Consider the following 14,053-nt stretch of genomic DNA (forward strand, 5'->3'; position numbering starts at 1 on the left):
GATGGTTTATAATTTTCTGCTTTTATCAACATTATTATACAAGTCTCCAGGTGCACTTAAAACAAAAATTTCTTTAGGGCATGCTTTAAACCTAGAAGTGGAATTGATGGGTCATAGGACATGCAAATTTCCAACCTCACCAAAAATGCCAAATTGTCTTCCAATTGTATCACTTTACTAAGGCACCAGCAGTATATGAATTGATAATGTATATGAATCGATAACGTATCTTCTCCAATACTTGATAAAGTTAGATTTCTCAATTTGTAACACTACAGAACATATAAAATAGTATTACACTGTGATTTCCATTTGTATTGGCTTAATTAGGTTGAAGATCTAATAATGTTGAAGACTTTTTTATATGTTTATTAATTATCTATGTTCCCTTGTTCACAGCTTTTGACCATTATTATTGGGTTGTCTTTTTCTTATTAATTAATAGGCTTTATACATTAAAGACCAGGACTGGCTACATAAATTGCAGGGCCCAGTGTAAAATAAAAAAATAGGGCCACTTATTCAAAAATTCAGAATTTCAAGACACTGACAGCTTAGCATTAAAATAAGTATGGGGTCCTGTGTGACTGCACAGGTTGTATATCTATGAAGGCAGCCCTGTTCAGGACACTAATTCTCTATTACATATATTACAAGTATTTTTTTCCAAGTTTGTGGCTTATCTTTTCATTTTCTTTATGATGTCTTTAGATGAACATTAATTTTAATGTGGTCAAAGTATCATCTTTTTTTAGTTGATTCTTCTGTCTCACTGAGAAAATTCTATAGTCTTTAGAAAGTTTAATGACTTTGCCTTTCAGTTTGAGCCCTAAACCATGGGTACTTTCCAAGGATCGGTGAGCCACAGCTACAAGGTCCTATTCTTTGCTAATAACATTTTATAGCATTTTATAACCTTTATGATAACAGCATCCTAATCAATCCTAATCAATATCACTTAATTCACTTCTGAGAAAGCCCACAAAAATTGGATTGGAGCTTGTGCTATAGACCAAGTTTGGAATTACATCTGTCAGCAGTACTCCAAGTCAGAAATCTTAATAAAAAATTTCAAGCATTTGGTTAGAATATTTTACACGTAAAAGGGAAAAAAGGCTGAAAATCTTCAAGTTTCATAAAATTAGTAGGAATCAAAGGAAAGCATAATTGTTGCTAATAAAAATGAAAACCTTTTTCACTTTGAACCTTCAAATAAAATTCAGCTAGGAAACAAGTAATTTAATTCAAGTCGTCTTTGTTTTTGAAACAAGGTCAGTAATACTCTTTTTTTAAGTGAGCAAAATGTTATAAAACAAATTTTAAAACGATGTCAAAATATATCAAACTGCTTACTTTCCCAAAAGTAAAGGAATCAGTCAACTCAAAAATAACCAATTTGCTGGTGCAGGATGATGACAGCATGGGAGGCTGTGGGAGAGTGGGAGAGGGCAGGTATATATGAAAACTCTTTTGTACTTCCTGCTCAATTTTGTTGTGAACCTAAAACTGCTCTAAAAAATAAGGTTTATTTCAGAATGGAATAAGTAAAGAAAATGTTTCAATTGCACCAAAAAAACAACTTGACACAATATTGGCTAATAATGAATGCAAGTGATATTGCTTACTATTCTTAGACAGTCAACTAAAGTACTCTGACTTCATCAAACAGAATTCAAATATTTATTCTTAAAGTTCCTAAAAATGCCTTAGGTATAAACAATGACATGAAGATCCACTCATACAACTTTATTGTGGAAAAAAAGGAAACAGAATTCTAGACAAAAATAAACATGCATTAAATTTTAAAGGGAGAAGAATTTCAAAAGTTCATCCAAGCACTGAGAACAGCCCATGACCAGACCAAACCCCTACACAAGTTCTATCTCTGGTCTGTTTTCAAGTAAAAGTACTTTTCAACAAAAACAAAACAAAAAAACACTATGCCTCAATCATGCAATTTATATCATAACTCAAGAGCTGACTAAACTATTCTATTTAAGTAACAATCATTTCAACCTCTCATTCTCCACCCACAAACAAGCAAGCTGAACCATTTAATTCCAAAATCCCTTCATGGAAGGGAAGTGCTCATCTCTCTCCCTTCCTACTGAACCCAGAGTACTCCTCATGTAGTACTAACACAAAGTCCTAGCCCTAATCAAAGGAATGTAATTTCTACTCCACCATTTATTTTTACAAAATACAATCAGAACAGTCAAAAATATGTTTTGAAACCTATTACCCAAGAAATAACTAGATTAAGACTGCTAGCGCATGAGTGTGTCAATCTATCTGTTGTTTTTGTTTTTGTTTTGTTTTTCCATTTTAACAAATGGGGATTATATATTCTGGATTTTAAAGTAAAGATTTTTAAAAAACTAATATAGCCAATTAACATAAGAAAAAATACATAATTTCATTAGTGCTCCAAAAAATAAAAAATTAAAACCACAATAAGATACCACTGGTACCCACCAGAACAGGTTAAAAAAAAAAAAAAATTAAAGAAACTAGCAATACCCAGGCTTGTCAGGGATATGGAAATTCATTTACCTTGATGACACAGGAATTCCACCCTAGATATATATCCAAAAGAAATGTGTACACATTTCAACAAATTTACTAGAATGGTCACAGCAGCATTATTCAGAAGAGCCAAAAACTGTAAACCCAAAACAGAATGGATATATTATGATATATTAACACAATGGAATACTATATTGCAATGAAAATAAATTAAATACCTCAGAGCTTTATAAAAATGAACTGATACATAAAAATATGAGAGACATTAAGCAAAAAATAATAAAGTACAAGATAGTTGCTATAATGTGCTTTTGGCAGAGGGATAAAGATGTAAAGAAATAAATATTTGCATTATTATTTGCTTATGTATACAAGAGACATTGAAAGATTACACAAAAAACTAGAAATACTAGTTTCCTGGACAGAGATGTTGGGAGGTTGCAGTGGATATGATCTGGGTAGTTGAGAATAGGGGTAGGAGACTGTTTATCTTTTTATACATTTTACTTTTTAACAACAGGGATCTATTATATACTACAAATGTAAATAATCCAGAAAAAAAGATTCAAATACCATAACATATATTTTTTTAAATCAATTTAAATGTGCACATCTGAATACAAAAAGATATTTTAGCAACAAAAATAATTTCCAAATCCCTCAAAAAAATAAAAAACAAAAGTGTGCTTCAAACACACAAATAATGAGAATTACTCTTCTACACATCATAAAAATGAAAATAATAGCTTTGTCCATTTTATTAAGCTATGTGGAGCAACTCACAATTACACAACTAAAAGATAAATCTCACAAGCATACTGCTGAATAAGACATCAGATACAAAGGCATCCCTACTGTATGATGCCATGTATACGATGTTCAAAAAATGGACAAAACTAACCTTTGATGTTAACTGTCAGAAAGTGATTATCTTTGGGAAAGAGGTAAGCAGTGGTAATGGGGGCTTAACACATAAGGAGAGTTTCTGGACTCCTAGCAATGTTCTACTTGGCAGTGGTTACATGGGTCTGTTTAATTTGAGATAAGTCATGATGTTATACATTGATGATTTTTTATCTTTTACTACATGTATTATACTTTACCGAAAAAAGTTAAAAGGAGAAAAAAAAACCACAGTGAACCACTATTTCACATTTGCCAGACTTACTAAAAGGACTGACAGTATCGACTGTTTGTGAGAATGGGGAACATTCAAAACATTTTACTCTTCCTGGTGACAGTATAAATTAGAATGACCTCTTAGGGAAAGATTCTGGTATTATTTAACATATTTCATCAATTTTAAGATGACGCTTTTTCCACATTTTAACACCTTTGATATAGAAATGCATCTTACAGTCACTATCAGTCAGGCAGCAGGTATGACTCACAGGTCATTGCCTGTACATGTAAACTTGATTCCTTTTCCTGATGGCCTAATAAAACAACTAAGACCCATTAATATTTCAGTACACAAACCATGAAAGGACCATTTGAGGTTAGAATAAATATCTTGGCTGTGGTCTGAAATCTTTGTTGACATCTTCTGGTAAAAATCACCAAAACCCCCAGGATGAGTGTCAGAGGCTTATGAAAATCCATTTCGCTATACCCTTAAAACCTAGGCTCTTTGTTATACATGTTATACTGAATCAGGAGGGGAAAAAGAATTATAAATAGGGATAATATCATTTCTGCTTCAACATTCCATGATTTGGTTAAGGAAAGTTCACAGAAAAGAAAAAATGTCTTAAAAAACATGAATAGACTCTTAACTCCACACATTAGAATAACAGACTCTTCACTCATTAGAAAAATGCAAATTAAAACTACACTGAGACACCATTTTCAACACACCAATTTGGCCAAAATCCTTGTTTGCCAAGTTATTTTGTTGGCAAGGGTGTGAAGAAATACACATTACCTATTTACCATAACAACAACAACAACAAAATGATAATTACATAAATTGTGTGAAGGATTGTGTTAACTAACCTTACTGTGGTAAATATTTTGCAATATATACATGTATCAAATCATCACATTTTACACTTTAAACTTAGCAATGTTATATGTCAATTAAATCTTAATAAAGCTGGGGAAGGGAAAAAACACATGATTCCTTATTTTAGTGGGAGAGCCCGGGTTCAAACATAAGGGTAATATGGTACTACTCATCAAAATTAAAAGATATACAGCCTTTGATTAGTAATATCACATCTGAATTTATTCCATAATTATCTATTTGCATATGAGCAAAATGACATATGTACCAGGTAATTCACTGCAACACTGTTACAGTAATAAAAAACTGGAAACAACTCAAACTTCTACCAATAGAGAACTGGTTGAATATATTATCCAAAGGGAAACCACACAAGTTAAAAAGTGACACAAAACTATTCACTGTGGAAACTGTGAAGATCTCCATTGTTAAGTAAAAAACACAAAATGTAAAGGGAGGATAGGAAGACCAGTTTGCACAATAATAGGTATAATATGCCACCTTTGGAGTTGATGGGTTTTTGGGTTAAGATAGAAAGAAGTAACAATCTGTATTTTTATTGCCTTTATTTATGTAAAGAAACTGAAGAAGGATATATGAGAGACTAAGAAATAGTTCTCTGGGCAGGGTAGACTGTTAGAAGAATGGAGTGAAAAGAAACAGCGTGGCTGAGAGTTAGGGGTTAGAGTGTTTCCACTATTTATATATTGAAAAGTTTTTAACCCCATAGGCATCTATTACTACTATATATAGATTAGTACGTTAACAAGCCAAAATAAAGTCCAAATAACATCAACATACACACACGATGACAGGAACTATTCTTTTTACCATCTCTACAACTAAGACCCCAGTATTGCCCATCTCACTGAGGTCTGTAATGTGACCCTGTCCATCTGGCTTAAGTCATCAGCCCAAGATCTCTAATACGAGTCTCCTTGAGAAAGGATATTTTCTCCATAATTCCATTTTGCTTCTCTTAAGTTTAGGGTGAGCCTCTTCTCTAGTTATATAAAGCCTCATGTCTCTTCTGAACAAAAGCCCCACTTAAGGGCACTCTCACACTCACCTGTCTTTTCTACTCACCACAGCAATTCACCCTAATAACTAAGTCATGGTCTAATAAATAAGGAAGCCTACAAAAGGAAGACATCCAGAGTTTGCCACTGATAATGTCTTCTCCTAAACTAAATCAGTGAGATAACCCCTATCCTGAATTGTCCTCCATAGTAAATTATATCATCCATCTCTCATTTACCTAAAATACCAAATGCTATTTGACTAAATTCTGGTAACACCAAGATTAAGTATGAGAGTATGAGGGCCAAACCTCTGGTGCCTGTGCAGATGCTGCTCATTCCAGCATCTTGTCCATCAGGCCAGCTCTTATACACCTGCACCAGTTCAGGTGACATTTTCTTTAGAGCCCTGATTCCTCAATGTTCACTCCCATTGGACCCTGTTATGACTTCTATGTGTCTCGTTTATTACAGTGCATTACAAATATTAGTTTGCTTGTCTCCTCTATTGGACTGTGAATTCCTCAGGACAAGGAGAAAGTCATACTCATAATCCAAGTAACTAGCAAAGCACCTCTGAATATAGCAGATAATCAAAAATGTTCACTGAATGAATTAAAGAAACAACACATGTAGATGACAAATTATGAATGTGGCTGAAATCCCACTTAATGTTCTGCTTAACCCCAAAAAGCATTTTACTTTGTTCAGTCCCTCTTTTAAAGAACAGCACCTCCAATACTTTTCCTTAGTTAAATATATCAACATCTTAGATATAAGGTTTCTGTACATATAAAACAAGTGAAAACATCAAGAACGTATCTCAGTCACTTCAGAAGTGTTGCACAAAACTGTAAAAAGTATGTATGTCTATTAAAAGGTAAAGAAAAAACCGATGTTAGAGTGCTAAATTTTATGACTTTTTGTTCATTTTTTGTTTTTAAGAAATTCTGACATATAACAACAATGACAGCAAAAATAAGGATATATAACAGCTTCTATGAAGGCAGACAAGGTTACAGGGACCGGGCTTTTTCCACATAGTGTCTTAAACATTAACTTATATGGACTTTCCCATATGGGCTGTTCTTAGTGGCCTGAGGAAGAGCAAGCAGACAACAGAATAATCAACTATTCACATATATCCAAGAATTGTATGGCTGGTGTTTGTAATTCAGGATGGATTTTCAAATTTCATCAAACACTGGTAATAAGTGGGAACCCAGGAGAAAAGCAAACATTAAGGATGCCTCTACTTAACCATAAGCCTGTCCTCCAAATGCTGTCCTCGAAATCCTGGAATTCAGTAGCTTTCTATTTTCTATCAGAGAATGATAAAAAAAGAATAAACAGAATTAGGAAATAATATGCATGTATACCAACCCATGCATACATGCATCTACCTATATTTCTGTCTATCTAAAAAGAACAAGAATTCATACTCAGATTCCAACCAAAAACCACAATCAAGCCATATTTATAACTTTCATTATTACCAGTCAAAAACCTAATTCTCATCATCTTCAATGTAATGAAAAATTTGCTCAATCCTAAAATTCACATAAAGCAGTTATGAAATTCCTAACGCAATCCAGTATGAAAAACAAGTATACTAACTAGAGTTCAGTATTTGTTTATAGAAATTTTGTTTTAGCCTGGGGTTTATAGTTAAAATTTTCTCTGTAGTTAATTGGTTTAGATTTTTATTCTCCCTTTCAATTTGATTGTTATTCACTAGAAACCCAGTTAGGTTCATTTGTCTATATTTCACTTGGGTTTTTTTCTTCTCATCCTGATAGATTTTATGTATTTATTTTTGATTATGTGAAACATTAATATGGTTCTAAAAGTCAGCTATGTACAAAAAGATATACTCAGAAAAGCATCCCTCTCTCCATCCCTGCTACTTCATTCCCATATCTTTCAACTTTTCCACACTGTTCCCACCTAAATCGTGTAGAAAACCAATCTCATTAGTTTCTGGCTTACCACTCCTGTGTTTATTTTTGCACAAATGTGCAAATACATATCCATATTCTTGTTTCCCTCTTTTTCTTACCTAAAAGGTAGCATTAGCATACTGTGGTTATTCTTTTGCACTCTATTTTTCATTAACAATATGTCCTGGAAATTATATCAGTTCATAGACATTTTTCTCATTCTTTTTTTACATCTGCACTGTACTCTACTGTGTGGGTATACCAATTTATGGTTTAGATTGCTTCCAATATTTTTACAATGCTAAAATATAAACTATTGATATCCTTTGGTCCTGTCCCCCCTCAAACAACATCTCAACCCAAAACAAAAACAGAAAAACTGGCTCTACCTCCAAAACATAACAAACTCACCCAACACTCCCATTGTCCTTGACACAGCCTCAGTCTAAAACATTTATCAGCATTGCCTGGCTGCTTTGCTCCAACAACGGCCTAATCAGTCTCTCTGCATCCACTCTAGCCTCTCTACGATTCATCTGTGCCAGAACAACCAAAATGTACCTCATAGAGCATAAATCAGATCACTCCGATTCCTTGCTTAAAACTTTCCAAAAGCTTCCCACTGTAACCCTGAGTTGCAACTATGGCTTACAAAGACCCTATATGATCTGGTATCTGTCTACCTCTGATCTCATTTTCCACTCTCTTCCTCATTCAGTACTCTCTAGCCATACTGGTTTTGCTTTCTGTTCCTCACATATTTTAATCCTACCTTAGGGCTTTTTTACTGTTTTTTTTGTTCTGCCCCAGGTCATCTGCCACCTTCTAACATTCCTGTCTCAACTCAAAAGCTACCTCTTTTAAGGGTGACCTGGGTCCTTCTTATGGATGAAAAGGGGGTTCTACAGAAAGTAATCTCACAAGGTGATCTAATCATAAATTCCTAACTGAGCAGATGACGATGGGTAGTCATGTCCCAGGCCTATAACTTCTTTAGTCAAAGTCTGTTCATTGTTTTAGTGCATCTAGGTTAGCACACCTTTCAAATGCCTTTTCAGACCCCTCAGACGCAATCAAGAGAGCACATAATCTTGTTATTTATACTGTAATACAACCTCCATCTTGCTTTCTCCCACCTTCATATAATCTTCCTTACTTTCCCACCTTAATTGCAAATGCATAAAAGAAGCTGTAAGCTGTCATTCTAACAAGCATTTTTCTCAGTCTGTTGAGATCTTGCTTCCAGGAGTGTCCTTGGCTCAAAGAAATTTTTACAAAAATTCACTACAGGTTTGGACGTTCTTAAATTGACATTCTCTACCACTTTATCACCTTTATAATAATTATTAGTACTTCCAATTCTCATTTATTATTTACATTTTTGTTCTTCCACTGGAAAATAGGGAATCTTGAAGATAGCTTTTACTGCATACAACTTTATTATTTTTTTAAACTTGTCTCTAAGTCTGAAATTATTTCAAACAATTCTCTATGAAATTGACCATTCTGGACATTTTATATAAAAGGAATCATACAATGTATAGTCTTTTGTGACTGGCCTCTTTCACATACCATAATATTTTCAAGGTTCATGCTTGCATGTTGTAGCATGTACGATGTGAACTGCATTCCTTTTTAAGGCTGAACACTAATCCATTGTATAGATAAACTACATTTTATTATCCGTTCACCAGTTGATGGATATTTGTGGGGTTTTTCCATTTTTTGGCTATTATAAATAATGATGCTTTAAACATACATGTACAAGTTTTTCTATAAGGACATGTGTTTCAATTCTCTTGGGTATATACCTAGGAGTAGAATTGCTGGGTCATATAGTAACACTATGTTTAACTTTTTGAGGAACTGACAAACTGCTTTTCCAAAATGGTAACACCAGTTTACAATCCAACCAGCAATGTATGAAGGTTCCAACTCCACATACAAAACACTTGTTATTGCCCATCTTTTGATTATAGCCATCTTAGCAGTGTGAAGTGGTATCTCATTATGGTTTTGATTTGCATTTCCCTAATGACTAATGATGTTGAGTAACTGATCATATGCTTATTAGTCATTTGTATATCTTCCTTGCAAAATATTTAAACACTTTGCCAATTTTTAAATTAGATTATTTAAAATATATTATTGACTTGTAAATGTTCTTTATATATTCCTTATTTGATATGTTTTTCCCATTGGCCCTCTACTTGAACGTTAAGATCTGCATTTTCCTATCAACTTACCCCCAGATTTAGAAGGTCTCTGTCAGTATTAGCTTATAACCATAGCCAGCACATCAAAAACAATTTATAAGAATTTGGTATCACCAACAAATGGGTACCTGAAACCTGCATTTTATAGGAAATACAGTATCTTCATTTAGGTAGTATGAGGACTTGAAGCCACAGATTATTCATATGTTGCCAAAACTAAAATAGTTCTGTACAGAATACCCTTTGATATATAAAATGCTGATTGCCCATTTAGCAAATTACACAAAATCAGAAACACAATCTTCTAACATCTTTATACTTAAAAATACATCTTTATACTTAAAAATACAGAGTAAAACAGCTCCCAACAGTACTTCAAAAGAGTAAAAATTAACATTTTAAAACTCATTATTTCTAACTATAAGAGTTATAATAAACTTCTCAGTATGGTATACTCTCAGTCCACTTCTACCTACTTATCTTCGAAAACTCCCTCCCACTTTACATTCCAGTTCACAGTTATTTAAACACCTGTGATTAAGCCCTGGTATCAGATCCTACAGGCTGCCTCTTTCCTGAGGACTAGTTTGGAAATTTCTATTCAAGTGGTTCTCATACTTTTTGGTTTAAGGTTCCCTTCACACTCTTAAAAATTATTGAGGACACACAAACTCTTGTCTATGTAGATTATAGCTATCAATATTTACTGAATTTGAAATTAAAACGATGAATTTTAAAATATTTATTCACATAAAAAATAAGCCTTAATATTTACTCGAAAATACTTTAAGTATATTTTAGTTTTAAAAAGCATTTTTCAATACAAAACCTTTAGTGAGAAGAGTGATACTTGTTTTACATTCCTACAAATCTCCTTAACATCAAGCTTAATAGAAGATAGCTAATTCTCATCTCTGCTTCTGCCTTCAATCTATTGCAATATCACAAATTACACTGCCTCTGGAAAACTCCATCATATATTTGTAAGCAAATAAGATCCAAAAAAAAAGCAAATAGTGTCTTATGTTATGAAAATCGTTTTGAACTTGCAGATCTCTGAGAAAGAGTTCAGGGGCTTCCAGGAGTCCCCAGACCATACTTTGGGAGTCAGTGCTCCATTCTGTGCTCGCCCAATACTCTGGATAGGCTCTATCATTTGCACTTATCACACAGTATCAGAATTATCTGTTCATTTGTTTGTCTTTAAGTTCCTTAAAGCCATGAGCCATGAGCCTTCTTCAACTATGCATCCCTGTGCCTCACAAAGCATATAGCATATATCCTCTCAATAAACATTCCATGAATGAAATGATAAATATAGGAAAATATTCACACATTCTAATAGAGAGATACATGTGAATGAACCAGATTTCCCCATGGCCAATTCTTTACCTAACAGAAATGTATAAAAGAAAAATCTTATGATAAATTCATAACAATGCCATAAGTAAAATAAAGGATAAAGGATACATTCAGACCTGGCTTAACCACACTCTATTAGACCTTTTCGAAGTTCAGCCCTGCGGGAACAAGGAAAGTAGATCCTAAAAAACATCTTAGACTGTAAACAAACACCCACTGCTCCAGTCTTCTGACAGAATAAACGTATCAACCTCTGCAGCAAGACAATTAAACCACTGTTTTAAAAAAAACGGGCGGGGGAGGGTAGAGAGAGGGAATGTTGGTGTCAAGATAGGGAGAGTGCCAGTGGCTGATAACCAAGAATTGAACAGGTATTCTCAGCTTATGAATTTTTTGAAATTCTATCAATCATATTAGAATATAAAAAAATATTTTCCCTGCCTGTATTGCCCTGTTTTTCAAATCAATATCTCCTTTTACTTCTACAAATGAACACCACTCTCCCAATTCAATTAAACACCTACACCATAATATTACTGATAGGACACAGATTTGTCTCTCTCACTTATCTTAGTCCACTACCTTCATAATTAATCAATATGTCTAGGTTTGTTCATTAACTGTATATCTGAAGAAGTACGTGTGCCAGGTAAAAAGAAATCCTTTTGCAGTAAGGCCTGGGATGGGGTAGGAGTAGGATGGATGACAAAAGCTCTTGGAACAATTCTCAGGAGTGAAGGGGAAATTCAGTGCAGAGCTAAAGGGGCCTGGGGCTCTAGAGAGCCAATACAGCCTGCACACCATAGAGCTGATGGCTGCCTTCTCTAGGTCTCCACTCTCAATTGTAAAATGTTCTAAAATGCAGTGGCTCTCTGACGTGATTTTCAGGAAGTCTCTGTTGCCCAGGAAAACCCCAATCACCTGGCGGAACAAATTCAACACTCCAAAGGTTTGAATTTTAACCAGTCAGCTCACTAGAATTCCATATCATATTGGCAAAGCATTCAATTACTGTCAATTACAACAAAAAGGTTAATACTTTTACCAGATCTTCTAAATAAGGAAATAGAAACAGAAGTAACCAAATAACTTGACCTCTTATAAAAGCCATGTGAATATTTTAGAAAATAATTATCATTAAAATAATTTCCCAGTCCCTATTATGTTAAATATGTACTATATTAAATATTACGCCATGACAGACATTCAAGTTGGCATACCATTAGAACACAGTTCACAGAACCTAAATAATGTCATGGTTTAGAAAATAGGCTTTAATTTTTTATGTTACCTATTCAAAAAGCTTTCTATGGCCTTTAAGTGGATACAATTAAGAACATCTCTACAAAATAAGCTAAAATCGTATCATTAAATGTAAGACACACAACTCCTTAAGAATTCTTAATTTCTGCAATTTTTCCTAAGCATACCATGAGCAGTCTTCAAAAAACTCAATAAGCATAAAAATCAGCATTAGTAAGTCCACTTCCCATTTTATAAGGATTCTTCCCTACAAAATGTATCAGGATCTCCCTAATTAGATCAGCAGAGAAACAGTTTCTGTATAAAGAGAAAGGTGTATTAATATGATTTATAAACACATCAGTGGTTTGTTTATAAAATCTTCAGTGATTTTTTCAGAGTTGAAAAGAAATATTACATAGGACCATTACTGTTGTAGTCGTTCAGCCACATAACTCAACATGCTCCGCAAAAGAGTCCCAGGAATGACTGAGTTGACATCCAATCTAGTCAAGGCTGGGACTGAAGAGAGGTAGCTCTGAACCCCAGGGATCCTGGGGCCTGTTTATTCAGAATTAATCTGGAATAAATCAGACTTGAAAAGAGACCAACAGGAATTAAAGAGCTGGAATGGCCAGCAGCAAAATAAGCTCACATTACAGGAAGAGGGAGAAAATGAGAGATTTCTGAGATCAACCTGGAAAACAAGTCAATTGGCCAGTGGTGATACTGCACATGGCTGGACACTGAAAAACACCATCATCAAAACACAAGAAACTGGGACACTGCAGGAATCCCTAGGCAGACAACTAAGTGCTTACTCTTCACAATAAACTTTTGTACTTTTAAAATTTATACTATGTGCAAGCATTCCACGGCTCCTACAGCTTTGTGGAAGTGCCCTCAAATACATATTTTATATGCATAAATACAGATGTGTTAACTGCTATTCTGAATTTGAACCATTTATTGTAGTATGTCAATTTGCCTTTGTTGTTTCTTTCGCCGGTCATAATCCATACCTTGGGTCATATAAAATCTGAACTAAATGTTTCAAAGTAAAATCTAAACCTTATTTATTCAGTACAGGACCACTTGTAATGTCAAAAGACTATAAACAAAACGTCCATCAACAGGAGACCAGTTAGGTACATCATGGTACATCCATATAATGGAATGCTCTGCAGCTATAAAAAAAAAAACAGAAAAGTGATTAAAAAAAACATGCAATGTTTAGAAAATGCTATCATTTTGTAAATGAAAAAAAGGAAGAGGAATATATAAATACATATGTATTTGCTTATATAAACACACAGGAAAAATGCATTTGAAGCCATTGGTTACCTCAGGGAATGAAAACTGAGTGGCTGGGAGACACATAGAAGGGAGACTTTTTACTGTATGCTCTTTGTTTCCTTTTGAATTTTGAATCGGAGGAGTGTATTACCTGTCACCTAATCAAAAAACAATAAATAAAAAATAAAAAATAACTCCAGCATCTTGAGGCATCTAATTCCTGTACTTATCTCCTCTGCTAGCACTTTCAACCCCTCCTATCAACTGGATCTTTTACCTCTGACTCCAAAAAACTGAACACCTAGCTTGTCCCTTCTTCCTTTCCTCCCATTCTTTTTCTCTTCTTTCCCTACAGCCAAGATTATCTTCATTTGTCTCTCCCCAGTAACTCCCTTACTGCCTACAATCTAGATTTTTGTCCCATGCCTCAATTGAGAATGTTTTATC

At 34.0% G+C, this 14,053-nt stretch overlaps 1 protein-coding gene across 3 annotated transcripts in view; it reads right to left on the minus strand.

Annotated features, from left to right (window-relative positions):
* The window catches only part of PIK3CB (phosphatidylinositol-4,5-bisphosphate 3-kinase catalytic subunit beta), a 183,302-nt gene that overhangs the window by 150,071 nt on the left and 19,178 nt on the right, over window positions 1-14,053 (minus strand). The window lies entirely within an intron of this gene.

The sequence above is a fragment of the Pteropus vampyrus genome, unplaced genomic scaffold (assembly GCF_000151845.1).
Source record: "Pteropus vampyrus isolate Shadow unplaced genomic scaffold, Pvam_2.0 Scaffold643, whole genome shotgun sequence".
NCBI lineage: Eukaryota > Metazoa > Chordata > Mammalia > Chiroptera > Pteropodidae > Pteropus > Pteropus vampyrus.